Source organism: Ovis aries, chromosome 8 (genome assembly GCF_016772045.2).
Source record: "Ovis aries strain OAR_USU_Benz2616 breed Rambouillet chromosome 8, ARS-UI_Ramb_v3.0, whole genome shotgun sequence".
Lineage (NCBI taxonomy): Eukaryota > Metazoa > Chordata > Mammalia > Artiodactyla > Bovidae > Ovis > Ovis aries.
The window spans coordinates 31,695,018-31,708,758 of NC_056061.1; the positions used below are offsets into that span (position 1 = coordinate 31,695,018).

Genomic DNA, 13,741 nt, shown 5'->3' on the forward strand with positions numbered 1-13,741 from the left:
AGAGCACAGGCTCAGTAATTGTAGTGCATGGGCTTAGTTGCTCCGCAGCACATGCGATCTTCCTAGACCAGGGATCCAATCCATGTCACCTCCTTTGACAGGCAGATTCTTAACCACTGTGCTACCAGGGAAGCCCCTAGTCCTTTCCTTTCCTTAACTGGAGTTGGTTTCTTGTCAGTGCCTTAAGACCGTGATCGCTATCTCTCAGTATCCATTCTTTCCTTCCTCCTTCCCAACAGCTCCATTTCTCATTTTAGAATTCATGTGGTTCTGGGGAAACAGATGTTACCTCTTAGCCAGTCAACAATGTGATTGGTTCCTGAGTGGGCAAGACCTGAAGATGATCTGCTCACAGTGACGTGCCAGACATTTTCTAGAATGCTGAGGCAAAGATATTCTCTTCCCTGCTGTACATAAATAAAGATGTTCGTAGCCTAGCAACTCTGGCAAGCCTGTCTCAGAGGCAGCCAACTTCAGAAGGCAAGAAAAAAGGGAAGAAAGAAATCCTATTCCTTGGTGACATCATTGAGCTGTTGGACCAAGGCACACCTGGAGTTAGCACTCCCTATGGCTTTCTCATCTGGGAGCCAAACAATTCTCCTTATTTTTAAAGCCAGTTGGAGATAAATTTTTCTCCTATCTCTAGACAAAAGCATTTAACTGACCCACCCCATTTATACTTTAAACATTATCCACAGAATTTCAGTAAGCCTCTAAGTTATATGCTATTTAAAATAATTGTGCTTAATTTTATGGTGAAACCCCTTTAAAAACAATGTCCATCCATTGTGAGGAGTTGAATAGCATTTAAAGTGACCTGAGGGAGAAATATCAATAACCTCAGATATGCAGATGACACCACCCTTATGGCAGAAACTGAAGAGGAACTAAAAAGCCTCTTGATGAAAGTGAAAATGGAGAGTGAAAAAGTTGACTTAAAGCTCAACATTCAGAAAACAAAGATCATGGCATCTGGTCCCATCACTTCATGGGAAATAGTTGGGGAAACAGTGGAAACAGTGTCAGACTTTATTTTTGGGGCTCCAAAATCACTGCAGATGGTGACTGCAGCCATGAAATTAAAAGACTCTTGGAAGAAAAGTTATGACCAACTTAGATAGCATATTGAAAATCAGAGACATTACTTTGCCAACAAAGGTCCGTCTAGTCAAGGCTATGGTTTTTCCTTTGGTCATGTATGGATGTGAGAGTTGGACTGTGAAGAAGGCTGAGTGCTGAAGAATTGATGCTTTTGAACTGTGGTGTTGGAGAAGACTCTTGCGAGTCCCTTGGACTGCAAGGAGATCCAACCAGTCCATTCTGAAGGAGATCAGCCCTGGGATTTCTTTGGAAGGAATGATGCTAAAGCTGAAACTCTAGTACTTTGGCCACCTCATGCGAAGAGTTGACTCATTGGAAAAGACTCCGATGCTGGGAGGGATTGGGGGCAGGAGGAGAAGGGGAGGATAGAGGATGAGATGGCTGGATGGCATCACGGACTCGATGGACGTGAATCTGAGTGAACTCCGGGAGGTGGTGATGGACAGGGAGGCCTGGCATGCTGCGATTCATGAGGTCACAAAGAGTCGGACACGACTGAGCAACTGAACTGAACTGAACTGAGGGTTATCATGTAACTGCTAAGCTGATTAACCCCAATGGAAATAATAATAGTAATGATGATAATGTCAGTGGTAGCCGTGGTGGGTAGTGATGGCTATTTCTTCTCAAGTGCATGGGGATTTGAGGAAAGCTTCTGTAAAGCAGAAACAGTGGACCCTGAACTCAAACAATACACTGGAGTTTGACAGGCACTTCTGGTTCCCAAGGACAATAAGAGAGTCTCAGGCCTAGATCAAACTCCTACCTTTCCTTCCAGTGTTTATACGTACCTATTCCTGAGTCATACAACACAGGTACATATGGTCCTGTAATCATAGCCCTGCTCTTGAACTGGAACAAAAGAACAAATTCAGGACTCCATCTGCCCAAAGTGGGATGGAGCTGGTACCCATTTCCTGTTCCTGGTGGAGTTTATGGTTACTGTGGCTATGCTTGTGCATGGAGCCACAGTGTTCTCTCATTTCCTGACACTGTCCCATAGTTTGTGTGATTAGAGTTGCATTCTGGTTTCCAATTTGCACTCCAGTCCTTTATTGTGATCTCTAAACCTTTGGCCACTCAGTGGACTTCTTTTCAGCACAGAAAGATTTTGAATCTGGCTATATCACCTGCTGGGAAATAAGCACAGTTCCTACCCAGATGTGCCTGCATTACTTTCAACCATTGATGACAGCCTGCTGAGGATCTGAGTTTATCCCATGGCTACTGCCATGGGCTCTGCTGACCACCCGTCTCAGGTGGCAGGCTCTTTCTCCCAGCACCTACCTGCTCCTGTGACAGTGCTTTAGTTCTTTTTCCAGTTAGAACTCCAGCAAATATAATAGCTGAAAGCATACAGATTATGACACTTCTTCCTCTAACAAGACTCTTATAATTTTAGCTAATATTTTATCAGATCTTGGAGATCGAGGATTCATTTTATTGAATCTTCTCTATTTCCCTTTCTTTGTAGCCACTAACCTGGGTCTCCTATTTCAAGATGATAATCAAGCAGTCCCTTTCACCCCCTCTATCATTCAAAGGCCCCAGTTTCTTTTGCTTTAAGTTCCTTAAAACCCAGGTATTTACCACTGAATTAAAGCACGGGAGTCCTGAGGTATTTGGAATCAAAGAACAAACCACATATAAAAATGAAGCTTGAATAAAATACCTAAAGGAGTGACAGCAGAGGAATTTGAAAAAAGGGAACCCCACCCAGAAGTTTTGGGGAAGATACTAAGCTTACATAAGAATAACGATGTACAAAAATGACCATTATAGTCAAACAGTACACAGTAGCAGGAAAAATCATCTATAATAAATGCTATTATAGACACTAGAAATCAACAAGGTAAAAAAGAAAAAATTGTGCCTTTCTCATAAATTATCTTCGTTTATGCAAATCACCTCACATGAAAGATATTACTAAATGTTTCTTTATTTAAACATAAATTTCATTTTTATAGCAATTTAGTGTGATTTATACCTTATAATATGATCAGATGCTCACAAATTTAAAAATTTAAGGGATGATTATTCCAGAAATTTACATTAGATTTTATTGTGATAAAGAATGTTTCTGGATGCTGCAGAGATAAATAAGGCCTACATGGACCCAAAAGTGTAAGTACACATATGACAGTCATACTAGGCAGAATGTGGGTATGTTTCTGGGGGTATGAAGTGCTGGAAGTGACAACTAGTTAAGACAGAGAGGAGATGGCTCTTGAAATTAGACAACAGAATTAGGAACAAGGGACAGCATCACATAAATCACACAGTAAGTTGTGCAGATATATAGGCTATTCTAGTTTGCCCTCACTTTTTTCTGTGTCTGCCTACTATTAATCCATTTGGGAATAGAATAGAAAAACGTTAGAGAACATTTTTAACACAAGATTCAGTAACTCTGCAGAGACTAATACTGACCATGCTTGGCCAACTTTCAATGACCAATATGGTCTTTTCCCATATTAAACACACAGAATAACGTAAATGTTTATTATTGACAGTGCCCTCCCCCTTTTCACTGGATTTGTTTTATAAACAGCTATCTAACTTGTTTTCTTCCTACATTTGGAAAGCCAGAAAGTCCAAGCTTTTCATCATTGAAAGCATCTTGGTTAGGAAGTCTTTCCAGCTTTATTACAAAACTGAGTGATATTTCCCAGCAAGATGAAATCTGTTCTGATCATTCCGAGCAGTACTACCTTAGCAGACTATCTCATTCTGTTTTTGCAGTACCCATATCTAGATCAGGACTTTGACTCTAGGGTCTCATGCCAGGGAAACAGGTCTTGCTGATTCTGGCTTTCCTTGTGCTGAATCAGAAAACAAAAATGTCACTTCTTGTAACTTGGGGTTTATCCTGTTCTCTCATAACCAGACGCATATACTAAATAAGATTCTCCTCTTTTTTTAACAACCTTGAATGTGAAGACAATGGCTTGCCTAAATGATATTAAGTGGAGAATATTGCGTCTATTATGAGTATCCCTCGATGCGGTGACTTCCTGATGATTGATCACCTATGAAGAAACTGCAGAAGGAAAACTTACAATCCTGGGAAAGTTTATCACTGAAAATCTATGGGGATAAATGGATATTTCTGAATCCAGTGTTTGTTTTCTTATAGGGGGAGTGGTTCTCGAAAAGTTTGTCTTTGCCTCCCTGTCTTAGATATAATAGAAATAGGGATGCACTTGGCTGCGCCTTGCTTCCCATAGCAATAACTTGCCAAGTTTAATCAGTACTAAATTTATCCCAGATTCATTTAGAGGGCTGGCTATGATTGACCAAAAGCTTACTTTGAATTGTCAAACTTTCAACAAGCTGTGCATGAGAGTCAAGCTCAGAATGATTTTTTGGCATTTCATGATAAAGAGTTGATCCAGTACAATTTTTGTGACCTTGTGTGACATTTGTCTCATCTTTGGCAGATAACATTGTCTTTTATGTGTGTAAAAATCAGGCTTTTATAAAACAAAAGCTAGATATTTCAACTTTTGCTAAAAAAATGTTTTTAAGGGCCAACTATGGTGTAAGGCTTGGTGCTGTAGATACGTGTCGAAAAGATAGACATGGCCCCTCCCTTGTGGACCTCACAGATAAAGGGGGAGCCAGGCAAGCCAGTGAGCAGAAACAATCAAGTGTGCTAAGTTTTGTTCATTATCTGTAAACTAAATCGAGGAGCAATTCAGTTACTAAGAAAAGCAGAAGAATTCTAAATATGAATACTCTTGGAATAAAATCTTCACAAAGACTTTTCATCGTATTTGATAATTTAAAATTTGCCTTTCTCTTTGATAGCAAGCAGTTAAATTTTTATACTATGGTCAGAATCATAAAGAAAAAAGTCTGAACAATATATGAATACTGGTTTGGATCTTCTCCAAGAAATTATAGATGATCATTTGAAGGGGACAATTTAGGCATGTTTGCTAGGAATTAGACCGGGAATAAAATAATAATAATAATTTCTTTCTGTCAAGAATTTGCAAAACTAAGAGCAGAAGAGGAAATAAAGCATGCTTTATTCAATAGCTATTTTGAAATAACTTCTACAAGCAAGGTGAAATTGAAAAACTAAATGTCAGCTCGAGTATTAAGTTTTGTATTAAGTTCAGAACTGTTGGGAGCATTGGAGTGAAAGGAGTAAGACCAAGACCTCATCTTCATCAGTTCCATGTCAGATAGGTAGAGGACAAGTAGGCAACCCCAATACACCCTGCCAAGTTGGAGAGAAGATGCCCCACAGTCAGTCAAGAATATTTGTTAAACTTGTTGAAAGGGCATGGCTGATTCATGAGACTGCAATAAATACAAGTTGGAGGAGCAGAGGGTATGTGCTGGAAGACAAATTGGAGAGATGGATAAAAGGGAGGGCAAGAAGTACTAGGAAATCATTACAAAGAGTTCAGATTTTAACATGAAACAGAAAGCTTTAAGCAGAAAGCTTTCCAGCACTTGGAAGAAGTGGGTAGGATGACAGTGTTAGATAATGTTTTAAAAAAATCTTTCTGGTTGCATTTTGGAAAATTGATCACAGAAAGAAAAGGCTGGAATAGGTCCTTGCAGTAATTCAAGTGAGAAATGACCAAGTCTTGAACCTTGCTAATGGAAACAGAAACGGATAGGCTGGGTAATTGATCAGAAGTGAGGAACGAGAGGATGCTTCCAGATTAGGTTGGATGATGGGGTGGATGGTGGGGCATTTACTGAGACAGAAATTATGCGAAGAGAAATAGATTTAGATGGAAGATAAAGAGTTGGATTTTAAATGTTTGCATATAAGATGCCTGTGGGTGGAGAATTCTGGAAGGCAGCTGGAAGCATTGGCCTGGAGCTCCAGAGAAGAGATCTAGACTTGAGATAAAAGTTATGAGAGGGAAATCACCCAGCAAGAGCATATAAGGGGGAAAAAGTTCAAGGACACAAGCCTGGTAAACACAGACATTTAAGGGCTGTACAGACAAAGAGGAATTCTAATAGAGGACCAAGAAGTAGAGAAAATAAAAAACAGGAAAGATTGGTGTCATGGGATCTTAGGGTGGAGAGAATTTTCAGGAAGGAAAACATGGTGTTAATTGCTGCAGAGAGTGAATGAGGTTTGTCCATTGGCAAGAACAGTTTCATTGTAGGGCAGGATCAGAAGTCAGCTTGCAGGTAGGGTGAGGAGTTAGAAGCAAGGAGGAATAAAAAAGTACAGACTTGTATGAGGCCTTTAGGGAAAGAAACAGAGTTCAGCAAACATACAGGTCTAGGTGTTTACGTTTTAGACTAAAGTAGCATCACTCCCACACAGAGCTCAAAAGAAAAACTGTCATTTGCTTTACTTTGTTGATTTAGCTTAAGAGTGATAGAATAATGGCCGGGAAAATATTAACAGACATCCTAAAATTTTCAATCCTTTCTTCTATAATCCAAGAAGAGACAATAACTTATCTTTAATGAGTAGGAAGAAATATAGTAATGCAAAGGAATTAAGTAATAAGTTCAAAATTTTAACAACAGAACATCAGATAACAACGATACCAATTTGTAATCCCAAATCCACGTGCTTCTGTTTACTTCATTTTGAGAAATTTGTCTCTTAAATGGAGATCTGAAAGAAAATATACAGAGGTTAAAGTAACTCAGAAGAGTGAATGAATAGTAATGTTCATATGAAGAAAGATCCAAAAGGCTATTCTAAAGAGTAGTCTTATGTTGATTATTCCAGCAACAGAAGGAATTTTAGAATCCATTAACTCATTTTGCAGATGGGCAATCTAAGGCCCAGAGAGGTCAGATGACTTGTCTAACAGCAGGATCAGGACAAAAATCTTTATCTCTTAAACATCCATCCAACCACTTGCAAAAGATTTCTTCTTTCTAAACCAAAGTAAGTTGCTATTGGTTATCAAAGGAATACAATAATTCTGTCCATTAACTCCCAACGGTTTCTTGCCAATAACCAAAAGGGTTTACAAAGTACATTGAGCTCTAGAAAGATAAACTATTCATTAAAGGCATTTTTCTTCTACTAATTCTCCACTTTTTTCTATTTTCATATTATTTATATTTTCTTGGTTGCTCTCTGTATTATTATTCTACATCTATCATCTACTTTCCAGTTATTCTCCTTCCTAATTTTACCCACATAGAAATACATACTTTGTTATAGAAGCTTACTCCCCTTTTCATAAAGCTTTCCTTGCCTCTGCTGGTTGAGCTTTTGGGGTCTACCTGGTCAACATGTGGTGTATATTTTCATACACACAGATGGCCTGAGCCTCTTCATTGAGGGACAGTCCCTGGCCCTAAGCCTTGTTCCCACAATTCTTACAAAGGCCAACCTCAAAGGACCACCACTTATGTGTCCTCTGTGGGATTAGAAACAGGAGGTTTTACCACATGTTTTCTGTACTGGTTCCATTTCTGAGAGTGAGTCGCACATGGCATTAGAATTGGAGATACTTAAGAAAAAGAAAATTTTAAAAAAAAAGATCACCCTTAAAGCTAATCCTGCTGTTGACACAAAGCAGAATTAGACTTTGGAAAATGTCCATCCCTTAATATCTCATATTGCTCTCATTTGTAGTGTAAAATGATGCAACTCACATTGTACTTTGTCCAGTAATGCTCTTAATCCCCATGAAAGAAAGAAATGAATCACTACAGCAAGACTCCTGTCTTCCAAACGACTCTTTCTCAAATTAGAAATGAGTAATTATTATAGGGATAAATAACTGTGAGTTTCTCAGAATAGATAAATTTCCTCAAGTCATGAGACAGCACTCACAGGATTCCCCCATCCCAAATCCTGGAAATGCTAAGCTTCTGACACCCCCTTTCTTGCGTTCAGGAACTGAGACATTTAAATGGGCATAAGTGGAAAAATCCACATTGGCTCACAGGATATGAATACGGTTTCCTTACTTCAAGTGGCATGTTAGTGGGAATTGTGTTTTGCACTGCATTTAAGAGGCCAAGCCCAGGAGAAAGCCTCTAACTTTCAATAGCTGTATACAAATAGAGTGAGCTAACAATGACCTCCTGCTTTCCCAGGCCAGCCATCAAGGGCATGCGACTCCAGAATCAATCGCATGAGAAATATCACTCATGCGTATTGCCATGGTGGTTTCCATCTTAAAAGCTGGTATTTACCGTTCAGTCAAGAGTGTATTACAATCAAAAAAAGAAAGATTGTTATTCATTGAGATAAAGTGCGTCCAAGGCAAATACCTGCTTTTCAGAGAAAACAGAGACTCTAAAGCAATTCAGATGTCTTCAAGACAAAAGAAAATTATCTTGCCTCTTTGTTGTTACACAAGTTCATTGTCTCTCTTTCAAGCTTCAGGTGTTTCTAGTCTCTAGAAAATGTCTTGAAAATTAGGCTAACGTCAGTAAACAAACTAGCTAATGTCAAACAGATTGATTCCTCAAGCTCTGATCATGATTTACGAGCTGGAATGAAGAACCTATCTATCTGTCATGCATTGTTCTCTTTAGTCCCAGTTTGATGAGTAAGAAGCTGAGTTATGGTTTCTTGGCTGAGATTAGCTGTCTCCAGGAACTTGGGTAACTGTCTCCGATAATCCAGTGTGTGTATGAAAAGTAGAAAAGCCTTAGGTAGCCCAGAAATTTAGCAAAACACAAGACTGTCCAACTAGACAGAAGCAAAACTACAACTGAAAATGAGCCAAACCTCTCCTCCAAGTAAAAAACATTAAAATTTAAAAATAAAATCAACACCAAGCTGAACCAGAATGTTTTCTGGGAGGTGCAGTTACACTATCATAGGACTTCTCTGGTGGCTCAGATGGTAAAGCATCTGTCTACAATGCGGGAGACCCAGGTTCAATCCCTGGGTTGGGAAGATCCCCTGGAGACGGAAATGGCAATCCGCTCCAGTACTATTGCCTGGAAAATCCCATGGACAGAGGAGCCGGGTAGGCTACAGTCCATGGGGTCGCAAAGAGTTGTTCACGACTGAACGACTTCACTTTCACTTTCAGTGACCTCAGAAGATTCTAGATAAACCATAGGCATTCTAATTTCTCTCAGAAGTATGTTATAGATGTGCCATTCATGAATTACAGTTAATTATTTTGGAAGTGATTTATATTCAGTCTATCTTTTGAGGGTAATAAGTATTGTATACAGTATATACAATATTCACTATGTTAACCAGTTCAGTCTTGTTTAATGCTAAGTTTCTGTCCCTTGAATTTTATAGGTTATTTTACATATTCTGTTAAACCAGATTTTGTAAACAAATATGTAATTTTTTCTCCATAGTCTAGGTGATTTTTTATAGGTTTTAGAGATCCCTTTTTGATCTCATTTTCTCAAACTAAAAAACTCGTTGGAAAAGACCCTGATGCTGGGAAAGATTGAAGGCAGGAGGAGAAGGCGATGCCAGAGGATGAGATGGTTGGATGGTATCACCGACTCGACGGATGTGAGTTTGAGCATAAAAAGGATTTTTTATTTTGTTTTGTTTTTCAGCAGTTTCAGTAGAAATATCAAGTAACTATAAACATCAAAATCTCGGAAGCAGGGGACAGGTTTTTCTTTGCTCACTTCCTGATGGTTAATGCTTGTGGTGAACCTGGAGAGTGTAGTCTAGAGCAATAAAATACTTTTTTTTTTTTTGCTTTTACTTTTTTTTTTTTTTAGTTTTTATTTTTTAAATTTTAAAATCTTTAATTCTTACATGCGTTCCCAAACATGATTTTTATTGATACATTGCTTCTGAGGACCATTTCCAGGGACCGCAGCTATTTCAGACTTACCAGTTTTACAAAAAGTTTCTCAAATGATCACTCCCTCTACACTAATCCCCTCTTTGCTGCAGGTAAAGAAAATAGTTATTGAGTGATTGGTTATAACCATGTCAGAACATTATCTCTTTACATATATTGTCTTTTTTCATCATTACTACACCTCTGAGAAACAGGCGTGATTATCTCCATCCTACAAATAAGCAAGTGATGCTTCAAGGAAGGTTAAGAAACTTGTAGAAAGTCACATAGCTAGTAAGTGAGTCCTAGCAAGACTAGGGGAGAAGGCAATGGCACCCACTCCCGTACTCTTGCCTGGAAAATCCCATGGACGGAGGAGCCTGGTGGGTTGCAGTCCATGGGGTCTCGAAGTGTTGGACATGACTGAGCGACTTCACTTTCACTTTTTCCTCTCATGCATTGGAGAAGGAAATGGCAACCCACTCCAGTGTTCTTGCCTGGAGAATCCCAGGGACGGGGGAGGCTGGTGGGCTGCCGTCTATGGGGTCACGCAGAGTCGGACACGACTGAAGCGACTTAGCAGCAGCAGCAGCAGCAGCAAGACTAGGATTCAAACCCGGGACTGAGTGCCCAGTTGTGTAACTATAACATTTTTATTCCTGAGGTTCTTATTCCTTTAGGTGCAACCATTTTTAGGATCCAAGTGTATCCTTATATTCATGGTGCCTTTACACCAGTTAGGGATTTCAGTTATTTTAAGTGAAAACCATAACCACAGGAACGTATCTACCACATCTGTGTCTGCAGCCTTTTCTCTATTTGGAATGAGATTATAACACATTGGCTAGCATCAATCCCATATGAGTTGATGTGAATGGCAGCCCTGTTATTAATTTAAAATGTGAGATGCTACCAGTTTTCAATTTGGATGGTTGAAATTATATATATGGCTATTTCCCACTTGTAAATCAAGTCTTTTATCCCCATGAAGCATCTGAAATGAGAGAAATAAAAATACTGTTGCTAAATATTTAGGGGATTTATTTTGTAAGCCAGTGAAAACAGAATCTATCATTTGTTTCACCAATGGTGGGAAGGTTTTCTTTTTAATTTTCTTGTATAGGTCCCCTGGGGATGAGTGCACATAACACAAAATAATATTCCTTTAATTTTTTTCCAAAAACACTATTATTTCCACATGGTGACATCCATCCCTCTTTTCCAAAATGCCCCCAAAAGCTCCCTAAACAGATTCAATACAACTCAAAAACGTAAGAGATGGCTTATTTTAACCTCTGTACTAAAGTCTAAAGCAAGACAACTTTCAAAGTGATGCACATATTCAAAACTCTAGCTTATTTGCTCCACATTATAACATTTTTACAGGTAAAACAAATTTCTTCACTTTGGGAAGACTTTGACTGTGAAAGTATGAACCCTTCAGGATGCCTGGACCAAAAGGTCAGTGCCCCTCTCCACTATCAGGGAGACTTTGGGGTAGACTATGGTAACTGGCTTCAGAGAAGAAAGCCAGGGGCTAAATCAGAATTTGAACTAATAAATATCCAACAAAACATCTGTGTTCTCCAATAAGCATAATATAAGGCAGTTTCCCGTGAATATGTTCATCTTGTCTGTCTAGTAGACAATCCTGGTTAAATATGTTTCAGGGATATGGTACATTCTCCTTCTTATTTCCTATTGACAACACACACTGCTTTATTGACAGGGCAGTAAACAGTTGATTTTCTTTACTCCAACAGTTTCTATCTTCTTTGACCCTGCGAATTCTTTACGTGTGTCATCACGTGAAGATAATGCCTGGTAGAACATACTTCAGTAATTATTGTTCATCAGAGGAAAGGGCTCAAACTCAAACTAAGATGGGGTTCAAGCTAAAGTTTTATCTCTTAAATCTTACAGCTGTCACTGGGACAAATTATAAGACCTCGTCTAGAACATTTGGGGTTGGAATAATCTTTGTTCTCCCTATCTCAGAGGGAGATAGGGAAAGGAAGTCAAATGATGGGCATAAAAGCATGTCTTCAGTAGTAAACTTGCACGTGATGTACTTGTTATTTGCTTTTTTTTAATAAGAAAAAAGTAAGAGAAATATAGGTAACTTTTTTGTTACAACACAATGGATTCACAAACAAGTCAGTGCTTGATCTGACACCCCAGCGTGGGGTCTTCGGACTTTACATTTTACAATCTTGAGCTTAATCTCCTGAGAATCTCAAGTGACCTTCGGATGTGGTCTTTGTGTTTCTTTTAATGTGTCTGAGACAGAGTGACCAAGTTTTTGTTTTTTTTAACCTAAGCACTTTTGTGAGCCAAGATTCAGAACCACCAGACACACAGGAGGTAGCAATATGACCTCTATTTATTAGCTAAAATAAGAAAAAGAAAATTCCTAGGATTATTGGTTAAAGCAAAGCAAATTGTATTCCCAATAGGACAAACAATATAACTTTGATGTCAAGGGAGTTACTGATATATATTATTTTGTGGCAAGAAAACTAAAGTCTATCTTTTCAATTATTTTGAAAAGCACTATTAAATGCAGCTTTCCTTTAATTTGTAATGATAAGTTATCCATGTCCCAAGAAAAAGAATGAATAGTAAATAAACCCATAATGACAGCTTGGTCCCTTCCCTGGACTTCTGTCATTGCCGATTATCACCTTCTATTCTGAGTTTGAAGAATATTTTTCATGTTAATCCTTAATATTATTATATACTGATATGACACCCTCTTCACTTTAAGTTTTATAACAGTCCTTCTAATCAGATGTGTGTAATTTTAACTTTACTTCTCATACTGAGATTCAAAAGAGGATTTAAAATATGTCCCTGAATCCCTAAAAGTAATCAACAGGACAAGTAGGCTGAAGTAAAATAACAATAAATAATATTTGTTGAAGATATACCATATATCAAGCCCTGTACATATTTTGGTGGGAGTGTTTTTGTGGGGTTTTGTTTTTGTTTTTGTTTTTGTTTTTTTGCTTTGTAAGATAGGCATTATTTTCTCTACTTTACAGAAGAAATTAAGGAATTTTTAATAAAGAATTTAATACCTATTCATTAGTTCAAGCAACTAAAGGGTGAAGCTAGAATATGAACTCAGAATGGTTTGCCTCCAAGACTGATCTTGTTTCAGTGACTAGTACTGCCTCTCCAAATCACCAGTAGTGTAATTCTACATCATGTCATAGCACATTTTCCTTTTAGGATTATTTCCTACAAGGTTGTTTATGAGAAAATAGCAGATTTTTTAGTATTCAGATTTAACTCTACCCCAGGGAATATTTTTCCCTGACTTCAGTTCAGTTCAGTCGCTCAGTCGTGTCCGACTCTTTGTGACCCCATGAATTGCAGCACGCCAGGCCTCCCTGTCCATCACCATCTCCCAGAGTTCACTCAGACTCACGTCCATCGAGTCAGTAATGCCATCCAGCCATCTCAGCCTCTGTCGTCCCCTTCTCCTCCTGCCCCCAATCTCTCCCAGCATCAGAGTCTTTTCCAATGAGTCAACTCTTCGCATGAGGTGGCCAAAGTACTGGAGTTTCAGCTTCAGCATCATTCCTTCCAAAGAAATCCCAGGGCTGATCTCCTTCAGAATGGACTGGTTGGATCTCCTTGCAGTCCAAGGGACTCTCAAGAGTCTCCTCCAACACCACAGTTCAAAAGCATCAATTCTTCGGCGCTCAGCCTTCTTCACAGTCCAACTCTCACATCCATACATGACCAAAGGAAAAACCATAGCCTTGACTAGACGGACCTTAGTTGGCAAAGTAATGTCTCTGCTTTTGAATATAATATCTAGGTTGATCATAACTTTTCTTCCAAGGAGTAAGCATCTTTTTAATTTCATGGCTGCAGTCACCATCTGCAGTGATTTTGGAGCC

General features: G+C 38.7%; 1 protein-coding gene across 11 annotated transcripts in view; it reads left to right on the forward strand.

Moving 5' to 3' along the window:
* PREP (prolyl endopeptidase) overlaps window positions 1-13,741 on the forward strand; it is a 584,413-nt gene that overhangs the window by 276,276 nt on the left and 294,396 nt on the right. The window contains exons 3-4 of one of the 11 annotated variants that reach the window (XM_060419547.1): window positions 9,385-9,547; window positions 11,217-11,291. The exons of the other annotated variants lie outside the window; for them this stretch is intronic. The gene's annotated coding sequence lies outside the window, so the exon portion shown is untranslated. The remainder of the gene's footprint in view (window positions 1-9,384; window positions 9,548-11,216; window positions 11,292-13,741) is intronic. 11 annotated transcript variants of the gene reach the window in all.